Source organism: Grammomys surdaster, unplaced genomic scaffold (genome assembly GCF_004785775.1).
Source record: "Grammomys surdaster isolate TR1022 unplaced genomic scaffold, NIH_TR_1.0 198, whole genome shotgun sequence".
Taxonomy (NCBI): domain Eukaryota; kingdom Metazoa; phylum Chordata; class Mammalia; order Rodentia; family Muridae; genus Grammomys; species Grammomys surdaster.
Window position 1 is genome coordinate 960,145 of NW_021604643.1, and position 11,126 is coordinate 971,270.

The following is an 11,126-nucleotide window of genomic DNA, read 5'->3' on the forward strand; positions in this document are numbered from 1 at the left end:
TCCTTAGCTCCTAATCTAGGGTTGAGGCTCTGTAACATTCCCTCCTTCCATGTTATCCTTATTTTTGTCATCATGGTGCAAATCTTGCTTAAGAAGCCATGTTTCTGAGGTTTCATGTATAGCTTCTCTGACATTTCTAGGAAACACAATATTAAAACAAATTTTCTGTTCCTCTGGTTCTTACAGTCTCTCCTGTTCCACTTCTGTAATTATTCCTAGACCTTAGATACAGGATTTGTGGTATAGATATATCAATTGGGACTGGGCTCTACAACTTTTTATTTTTATCATTACTGTTTTCTGCAGTGGTCTTTTTCTGTTGCCAAGTGAAGTTTCTTTAATGAGGGTCGAGAGAGAACTCTGTTTATCTGTGAGTATAAAGACAAACATTTAAAATACAGTTAAGGATTATGCTGATTCGATAATGTTGCAGTTGTAGATTTTCTTCAAACAACATTGACTTCACTAACCCTGGGTAGTTGGCTAGATTTTGAATAACAGCACAATTTTACTCTTGTTGCATGGATCTTATACTCAATTAGAGAGTTGTTGGTTACAGCCTCACTATGTATGTTACTATTGCACCCTTGGAGTTACCACTGTTGTGGTTCATTTGCATATCTAGTTAGGACCACTGGTTGATTCCCTCATTTGGAGGATTGCATGGTAATTTCTGGTACCATAAAAGCTAGTCCTCAGGGAAGAAGAATTCATGACAAATTCTTCTTGTGTTCTCTTTGTCAACTGTCTAAAGTTCATGTCATATTCAGCTATAGGGATCTTACGTCTACCTCTTGGAGTCAACCAAGGACAGTAGCAATAGACTAAATGTTTTTGGAGTCCCTTAGACACCCTGATGAACAATTTAAAAAGATGACTTCTCATGCACTGTTTTAAAGATTTAAATAGTAAGTTCTAAAGAAAGAAGGCAAGAAAAGTTACAAGATCTACTTCTTTCCTTTAGTAATGTCATATCTAGGTCTTCCAAGATTGAGTTAAGAGGAAACTGAATTATCATTTCATTCTTGAGCATTCTCTGGGGCAGTGACTTCACAGCTACTCTGAAGATCAAGTAGAGGCTCTGGATTAGTAGAAGCTGGATACCCTCACAAAAGTTCCTCAAAGAAGAAAAATCCAAAAAGGCAGAGAGACTAAAGGTTTCTATATGTGTGTACTACCACCACACCACACACACAGTTTTTTTCTTTAAAGATCAATATCATCCCTTATGATAAATATAACTAAACTACTAACAAGACACAAAAATTCTTCTTTTCTTTTTGTATTTGAATAGAACATTTATGTAGAAAACATTAATTATAAGTAAAAAGTTGGGAATGTTGAAACCAGGGTACGAGTTATACAGGCTCCTGTTCAAAATTTGTCTGCCCTCTCTTTAATGCCAGTTGTAATTATAATATGTGCATCTTTTATGGTGTCACATTAATTGTCAATATACTTTTAGTTACCCCTTTACAAGACCCTTACTGTGCATGTACTTTTCAGAGGATGTACTGCAATGTCTGAATTTTATACAGGCCTCTTAATATTGAACACTTCAGTAAATATCTTGCTTTACCTTTCGGCAGTAAAAATCTTAACTAATCAGTTTCTTCTAAAATCTCACTGGATAAATCAGAAATAAGTATAGAAAAATCATTCTGAGCCAATGTTTCTAATCATGAAGCTATATTGTCAAAATATAATAAGTATTAGAATATAATAAATAGTTTTCAGAATAAGCTAAGTGTCTGAGTTCACTTTGATCTTGTCGGGTAGTTGGACATAAACTCCAAGAACATTATTTTTAAACATAAATCATACAAGTTCTCCAGAATTGTAAAATATTCTTTTTAAAAATATAACCCATTTTGAGAGATATTTTTCTAAGGAATCACCTAGAAGATTTACTGAAAGCATTTATCCAATTTAAAAAGTAGGAATTCTTTATCTATATTAAAATCTGTATTTTTGAAGTCTAAACTGCCCTTCATCTTATTTAACATCTTCCACTGCTGTGTAGGAGTTAAGTGTCCATAGAGTTAGAGTAACTAAAATTTTCTTTTCCTTAGTAAAAAAGGCAATTGTTTCACAGAGTTACTTTGAGGATTAAAGAGCATAGGTCACTATATAATTGGACGTTTCAAGTAGGAAAAAGGCCATTTCCTACACCCGACAAGATGCCTTTTAGGAAAACACCATTTTCAGGAACTTGGTTGTAAATACTGTAGAACATAATGGTGGAGGCAAAAGAACAAGATACTTCCTATCTTAATCTGAAATGCAGAATTACCTACCTTTGTTTCTTAGAAAAATGTATTAGTTATGTATTTTGTCTAGTCTAAGTCATTTGCCGATTTTATATTTCCTCTTCCCATCACTGAATTATACAAATACTATAGTGTCCTGAGGACACAGGAGCTCTCCTAGATCTTCAGGTTTCAGTCTTTAACAATTCCTCTCACTTCATAGATTAAGGTTGTTGGCATCTTTCATGAGCAGGCCTAGTTTTCACCTTACGTTTCATAAAATCAATCATAGAACTTCATTTCAAACTTTTGAAGCTTTATAGTTTGCTTTGTGTTGATCATACAAGATGTCTGAAGAGATTTGCAAGGCAAACAAGAAAATGATGAGCTTAGTAATCACTGCAGTACTGTGAACAAAAATGGCTTTGTATACATTATTGAGTCAAGGAACAAGTACATTTTAATGGAATTTATGTTTTGAATATTTGCATATGTCTTCTTCTATTTCACTTTACAAATATCTGCAACCCGAGGCCACAACTATCTGAGGAAAATAAACTATTTTTTGAACTCGAAAAATGTGGCAGGCTTATGATTGTAGTATGATAGTGGGAAAATGAACAAATCTATCAGATGTTGAGTAATTCTTCCATTCATCTGTGAAACATCAATAAAAAGCTGTTAGCCAAATGTGCATGTTACCTAACATCATGCATATAACACACACACACACACACAGAGAGAGAGAGAGAGAGAGAGAGAGAGACAGAGAGAGAGAGAGAGAGAGAAAGAGAGAGAGAGAGAGAGAGAGATGCTTTTAATTTAATTTTGGACTTATTAGCAAACATTTACATATTGTCAATTGCTTGAAGTATCTTTATTAGCCAGGAACTCAGTCATTTTACTTAAAAGAAGGAAAGTTATGTGGGTGAAAAGAAAGAGAAAGTATTGTCCAGCTGTTTATTATAGCATCTTATTTCAATCTACATTGCCTTCTGTTATTTATTCCACAGATCAACCGAAATTAATATACAGAGAAAGCCCATTTTGTAAATTATAGTCTTCTTTGTTCACAATGGCATAGCCTAATTTAAAATAGACCCACTTCTTCAGCAGGATAAGTGTTATTTCAAAATTTACCTTTTCTTTTTCATTTTCTTTCATTCTTGAAAAATTATCACACAATTATCCTATAAAAAGTGAAGTCAATATCAAAGTTAATGATGCTGCAACCAGCAAAATGATAGAAACAAGCATCCAAGAGACATAAAATCAAATGCACTTGAGCAAAATAGGGTGGAAAGAACATGTTTAAAGATGTCCTATGTGTGAATACTGGTGTTATTTGGATTATTCCTCTCCTTTTATATTGACTACTGAAAGCTTAAAGATAGACTGAATCTCAGCTTACAACTTCTATTTCAAATATATAGTTGTTTCATCTTTGTCTTCTTTCAGCCTTTATATTTTCCTTCATATTTTTACTTTTAAAATTTTTACTTGTTATAATCAGTTTTTTATCATAAATATCTTTGAAACAAACTGGATCTGGATCTATAACAAATAAATAGATAAAATAGGTCTAAGCAAATAACTTCCTGGTTAAATAAATGTATCATTCTCGGCTTGACTGACGATAGAGATAGGATCTAGAAAAAAGACCAACCATCGGTACTTTTCAAAACACAATGTACAAGCATCATGTACCTATTCTATACCTATCTGGTGTAGCCAGATCACTACCTCCCTCTCAAATGCTAGTGAATTCTTGACTGTGAGGTGAGTAGTATACTTGTAAGTATATTGGTTTTCTCTTAGCATTCCACATGTTATCAAAAACATCCTCAAAAAAGTACACAGACTTTTAAATCATGTCCCTGCGTCACAATTTCAAGGGCTCTAAATGGAGCAGTAGAGTCTACAAGTTCCATAACTCTGAAACTTGCACAATGAAATTTACAATCTCTACAGCCCTATTACAGGTCATACACATGCATGGCTCAGCAAACTGAAAACATATGGGAACCAGGCTATCCTCTCCTTTACACACCCTCATCAAGGGAAAGAAACTAAGGAAAAGCTTCAAGAGTTTTGCACAGACTGAAGTCAATTACTTTCATAGGAAAGATTAATTGTGTCTTATGGCCTCTTTATAAAATATTTATTCAGTATGACTAATTGCTGATTGAAAATTATTCTCTGAAAAGCAATTGCTGACTCTGGATGCAAAGAGGGTGCAGTCAGTAGCTTCCATTTTGACCATTTCTTTTGCTTACAGGTAAGTGGTGATTTGCTTATTTAACAAAGTTAATGTAATTTACATGAAATATGTTTTTCCCTTGGGGTATTGTACATTTCTGTAAAGAAATATCAAAGAAATTTAAATGTGTTCTCAATTAAATACAGTGGCCCAGATTCTGGGGCTGAGCTGAATTTCCCAAATCATACTTTGATGCTTCCATCTTCCCATGACTTTTCTTGCTCTGTATGTGCATACAGTAAGAGAAACTTCATTACAGGAGAGTTTAGAGACAAATTTAGCTCTTGAATGCCCTTCATCCAAACAATGGCTTCCGATTTAGAAGGACTGACTTGATTTGACTTATGCCCTTTCAGCATATTCAGAAGATTCTATTCAATTTTCTTTGGAGGAAAATCTGAAACTGATAATAATAATAAACAACCTCATGAGAGTATCATCTGACTAATATTATCTGAATTCCATGAGCCTGAACTAACAATGTTTTTTTTCTTATTATATACACAGCATTCTTCAGTCATCACACTGGAACATAGGTCACTGGTCGCTACCCCTAAGTAGTGTTTGGTTTCAGTTCACCTCATAATCATCACACCCTGGCTCTCTTCCCTAACATTACCAGTTTTCCGAGCCTTTGCAGCCAATGCAGCTTCCTCATTATTCTTGGTACTGCTATTTAATGGCAACTTCAAAAAATGGAAGCACACAAGGGGAAAAAATGTCCCTGCTGTGTCTGTCTTGGTTCCATTGCTTCACAGGTTGATTCGTATGGAAATACAAACAGTAGGAATAATATTTCAGTGAGAGAAAGACGCAGAAAAAAATCTTTATTGATGAGTAGAGGGCTAGTTCATTGCATTCACATCCACCACATTGCAAAGAAAATCTTCAATTTAAAAGCTATACCATATAAATTCGGTCATACAAATGCTGTATAGGCAGATTCTGGCTGTATCATTGGGTGGGGCAAACAGTTGAAATCCTGAGTTTTTTACCCACAGAGATAGCACCATGGAGTTTTATTTAATTGTTTCCCATAATATCAGTTGCCTGAAGGAAACATTTCCACATGTTATGATAAATTATGGAGGATACCATATGTGGTTAGTCTAGCAGTGTCATAATGAGCAGATATAGGCAGTAGGTATATTAATATTACTGCAGCTGCCATTTGTAGGAGAGAATTATCAGTGTTAATAAAGTTTCTCAGTACAAGTATTCCCTTTGTGCCTCAGGATTCTATTCAGCAGTCCTATAAATCAAGAACAACTCCATTTAGTGTATTTTGTTTTCAACATGTAATGTGAAAAAAACAAGCCAAAACAAACAAACAAAAAGCAAAAACAAAACAAAAAATCCCTTGTGATTTGTAGAATTTGGCTGTGAGTTTTTCCAAAAATCATCTGAAACACAGCTGTGGTCCTTAAAGAATAGTTTTCAAAAATAGATAGTTATAGTGTGCAAGTTCAATTGGATAAAGCAAAAATGGTTAATGTTGGTATATATGAACTATAAGCAAGAACACAGGTCCACCCTTATATTTGCTAAACCTCACATTGCTTAGCATAGCTACCTACTTGAATTGTAAATATCTTCTCATTCTTATGAAAACCCTCTTAGCAGAACAGTAAATCATGCTAGAGTTGAATTTGTCACATTTCCACCTCAGTGTGTCACTTTGAATATTTGTCATTGGTGCGGTAGTTTCTCTTATGGACCCCACATTTAGAAATTTTGTGCAGCTAATGATGTCCCCAAACTTAAAACAAATTATTTTTCTACTAAATGAGGGCTAAAAACAAACTACCCTAATGTATTCACTGGCTCCTCATTATGATACAAAATTTCCATTTTCCAAACTGCAAATGTGCTTCCTAAAGTCCCTGTGTTTTTTTGGTTTTTATGTTTTTTTGTGTTTTTCTTTTTCAGTTTCTGAAAGCTGAGCATAAGAACCAAGAAGCAATAAAACTAAAGTGGTTTCAGGACCAATGGATGTCACTCGGAGTTTATTATTTCCCTGGGGTCCCACCTTATATTTTCCTTGTCAGAAAGCATGCAGACATAGGCAAGCTTAATTGTCCTGCCAAGACCCCTGATATGAAATTTAGCATATCATAGTCTCTGTGGGTATGTACAACAATCCACCACTATCACAGCGGCATTTGAGATGTAAGTAACTCACTGGAAATCAATAGATGACACCAGATTTAGTTAGAGAGAGATCAACTTGATTTAATGTTAAATTGACTAATTAGGTAAGAAGATTATAATTTAGTTTATTTAGCATATTTGCCTTGTATTGGACTAACTTTTTTGATATGTGAAATTGGAGTCTCTCTAAACTCTTCTGAAAGTAACATTTTACTCTGAGTAATTTATAGGATCGGTCTCATTCACTACTACTTGCAAAAATATGAGATCCCTATTATCCCAGTGCTATGATATGGTCATGTATGAGAGACATCAATTCTTAAGAATGTAAAAGACAATATTGATAAAGAAAATGGAAAATAAATATGTTGAGAGTTGTATGTAACAGACTCTAATGAAAATTTCTGTGATAATTAATATGTTTGATGTCTGTGCTGCCTAACACTATAGGCATTGGCAGCCTGTGGCTTTCCAGCACTTCAAATGTGGTTAGTATAATTAAGTAATTGAAGTGTTAGTTTGCTTGGTTTTTATTTTACTATTCACAAATCAGTAGTCACAGACACAGTAGGCTGCTAAGTACACCACAAGTACCCAGAGAAATTTTCATGGAGGGATATTTGAAGAGAACATTCTAGCATAAGACAAAATTATACAAAATGCAGAGGTAAATAAGGAGATGTGGCTTACTAAAGGGATCAAATTTTGGAAAAGGGCAAAGTTATTGAGGAAGAAGGAAAAAATTCAAGTCAGAAAAGGAACAACTTTCTTTTTTTTTTTTTATTGGATGATTTATTTACATTTCCTATGTTGTCCCCTTACCCCATCCCCCACCACCCCCTCGGAACCCCCAATCCCCTCCCCCCTCCTCCTTCTTCTCTGTGGATGTAACCTCTATCTACACCCCCCCACTCCCACCTCCCCACCCTCAAAATTCCCACCCACTGGGGCATCTTTCAAACGCAACTCGAAAACTTAGTTTTCAATCTGATCGTTAATTTCCAGAGAACAGTTTTAACAGTCCCGATAAGGACCTAGAACAAGGTAACATTTTGAATAATTTTATTTGTTAGCTTGTACATCTTTTCAGTTTAGACTCTCCAAACCCTGGCCTCACACTAGAAAGTCTTCTATCTACCACTGAACTATATTCCCAGCTCCATCACAAGGCTCTTCTAACTTGTCAGAGCTAATAAGGAATATGCAATTGGTTTTAATTATGCTTTAATAAGATTATATTGCTGCATATATGAGCACAGATATGAGTAATTAATTGCCTGCTGAACAAACTCTAAGAAAAAAATTATCTCCACTGGGAGGGTTTAGGAGACAGGTTAACTATCTACATTTTCACTGAGATATAAAATTTCAGCACCCCACTACAAGAGGAATTGTTTTCATTGTAACCTCATGACAATAGTTATGAGATTTGGAGGAATTTGTTCAATAGGAACTTTGTTACTGAATGGTTGAATATTTGGGGAAATAATATGTTGTCTCAATTTTCATTGATCTATTCATATGAAGTAAATGACTAAAGAGAATACTGTAAATGTTTACAGATTCAACAGCAAAAGGATGTTTAGTTATACTTAATAGGTAAATGTCCAAGAATTTCAGTTTCTTGGTGGGAACAATGAAATCAGGTTGATTATCGCCAAAGTCACCTCCTCCCCTGTTTGTTAAGATCCTTGGGTCTTTAGTACTTCAGCTGTTGCCTTCTTTTCTGTGGGTTTAATGGTAGATAGTCTGCTTTTGGATTTCACATGGCTTATCTGCTAATAGAAGAAACAAAACAAAGGAAAGAAAAAAATAAACACCCACAAATTCAGTAACACATAATCTCTTTGTTTATAAACTGTTATTTTTATTGAATGGTTACTATGGACCATGTGCAGTTCTAAGAATTGAGAATGCAACACAATGCATACATGCATACATACATATATATATAACATATGTACATACATACATGCCTGTGTGTGTGTGTATGTGTGCTTCTGTATGTGTATGTGTATCTATGTGGAAGATTTACACTTCTCTTTTGAACAAAGATCCATTAGAATTATTTCACAGGTTGTATTACTAGTGTGAAAAAGTCCATAAATAAAACTATCAATTTTGAATGGAAAAACTGGGGAATCGGGGCTGTCATGAGCTTCTAGGATCAGCACTGTTCACTGATGAAGGGCACAAAGGCTATTAGAGGTGAAGAAGAGAAAATAAAAGGTAAAAATGCTTAACAGTGTAATTCTGGATGAAATCTTCTACATAGCATATCTTTTAAAATGGACCTAAAAATATTCTTCAGCAGAGAGAACACTAAAGAGAACAATAGATCAAGAGCAAAATTTATAAGGTTAGAAACCCCTGAAAAATCCAAGAGATACAACTTCACATCCCAGAGCTCCCAGGGATTAAACCACCAACCAAAGAGTACACATTTAGGGACCCATGGCTCCAGCTGCAAATGTAACAGAGGACGGCCTTATCTGGCATTGATGGAAGGAGGCCCTTGGTCCTGTGGAGGCTTAATGACCCAGAGTAGAGGAATGCTAGGTCAGTGAGGCAGGAGAGGGTGTGTAGGGGAGCACCCTAATAGAAATAGTATGGAGGAGGATTAGATAGGGGGTTTGAGGAGGGGAAACCGTGAAAGGCCATAACATTTGAAAAGTAAATAAAATGACCATTTTTTTAAAAGAAAGTAAAAATAAAATAAAAGTATAATAATCAGGACGTCAGTTAAACATGTTCAGAGATCTTAGAAGCAGAGTTATGGTTCCAATTCTTCTACTGTAAAAAAACTCAGCTAACAGTGATGAGAAAATGTTCTAGCAGTAGAAGAGATGTTAAAATGAGCTTTAACAGAAAATTATTGGAAATTCATAGTTCAAATTCTAATCATACTGCTGACAGTCAGCTTTCTTACAGCCATCATTCCAAACACGTTTGGGGAATAATTTGGTTATCATTGTAGGAAATGATACATAAAAATGAGTGAAGTCCTACTGAGAAAGCAAAAACAAAAACAAGGTTCCATCAGTTTCTCACCTCATCAGTAAGAGCAATGTAAAACCAGACTGCCCAATAGAATCATTCATAAATAAAAAAATAGATAGCTGATCTATAAACAACACACTGAGTATCATCAGGACCACCAGCATATGATAGCTCATCTTCATCATGTTTTTTTTATTTAAAATATTTTTTTCATACATTACATTCTGATTTGATTTCCCCTTCCCCAGCTCCTCCCAGTACCCATTCCATCGAGATCCATATCACTTTTGTCTCTCAATAGAGAACAAACGTGTGTCTAAGGAATAATAATAAAATAAATAAAATAAAACAAAAGAAATAAATCTGAATAGAACAAAGAAAACAAACAAAAGAAAAGGTGCCAATGAGACTCCTTTGGAGAAAGCCAGTTTTTCATGTACAAGTTTTTCATTTGATGTCTACCGAATGAAGTAGCTTCTGAGTTAGGGATGGGGTTAAGTCCATTTCTCTTAGTGTTGGGATTCCATCTAATACAGACTCGTGTAGATATCATACATGCTGCAACAGTCTCTGTGTGTTTACATGTGAAATGGTGATTCTGTATATAGAAGGTTTTATTACCATGGTGTCCTCAATTCCCTCTACCTCCCACACTCTTTCAGCTTTGAATTCCATAGAGTTTCCAGAGCTCTGAGAAGATTTGATATAGACATACCATGTAGGATAATGGGTTCCAGGGTCTCTCAATTTCCGAATATTGTCTGGCTCTGGGTCTCTTCATCTGTTCCGATCTATTTCAGGAGACTTCCCTTATAATGACTGTTAATCATCAATTAACGTAGTAGAATGTCATTAGAAATCATTTTATTACTATGTTCCTTTAATGGAAAAGCAGTATTTGGTTTTTCCCTAGGAGCCTGAGCCAATTATTCTCAGGTTCTTGGCTACTCCATGTCAGGTATGGTCTTCATCTCATGAAGTTTGCAGCACATCAAATCAGATCTTGTTTGGTTACTCCCACAAGCTTTGTTCCACCATTGCACTAGAGTACCCTGTGGACAGGTCACCATTTCATACTGAAGGCTTTTCACCTAGGTTGGTGCTCATCTTTCTCTTTCTGTAGAATTCAGAGTACAGTCTAGTACCATAAACATTAGTCTAGAGGAGTGAAAGATCTAGGTAGGTACCTGCTCAACCTTTTTTCATGTTCAGTGTGTTACATGGTTGTTTTCTTCAGCAATAGGGCTTTACCATCAGTTTGTGGAGAGCCAACAATAGTTTTGGAAATACTGTGGGTTTCTTAAGAGTTCACATGGAACCCCTTTCTCAAATAACTCAATTATGTGTAACACATTCCCAGTTCATTTAGTTACAAGTAATGTTGAAATTGGGCTTTTCTCTCTGTTAGAGATTTCATTTAGAGTGAATTCATATATGTGTGTAGTTTTAAAAGATTTTTACCTTAT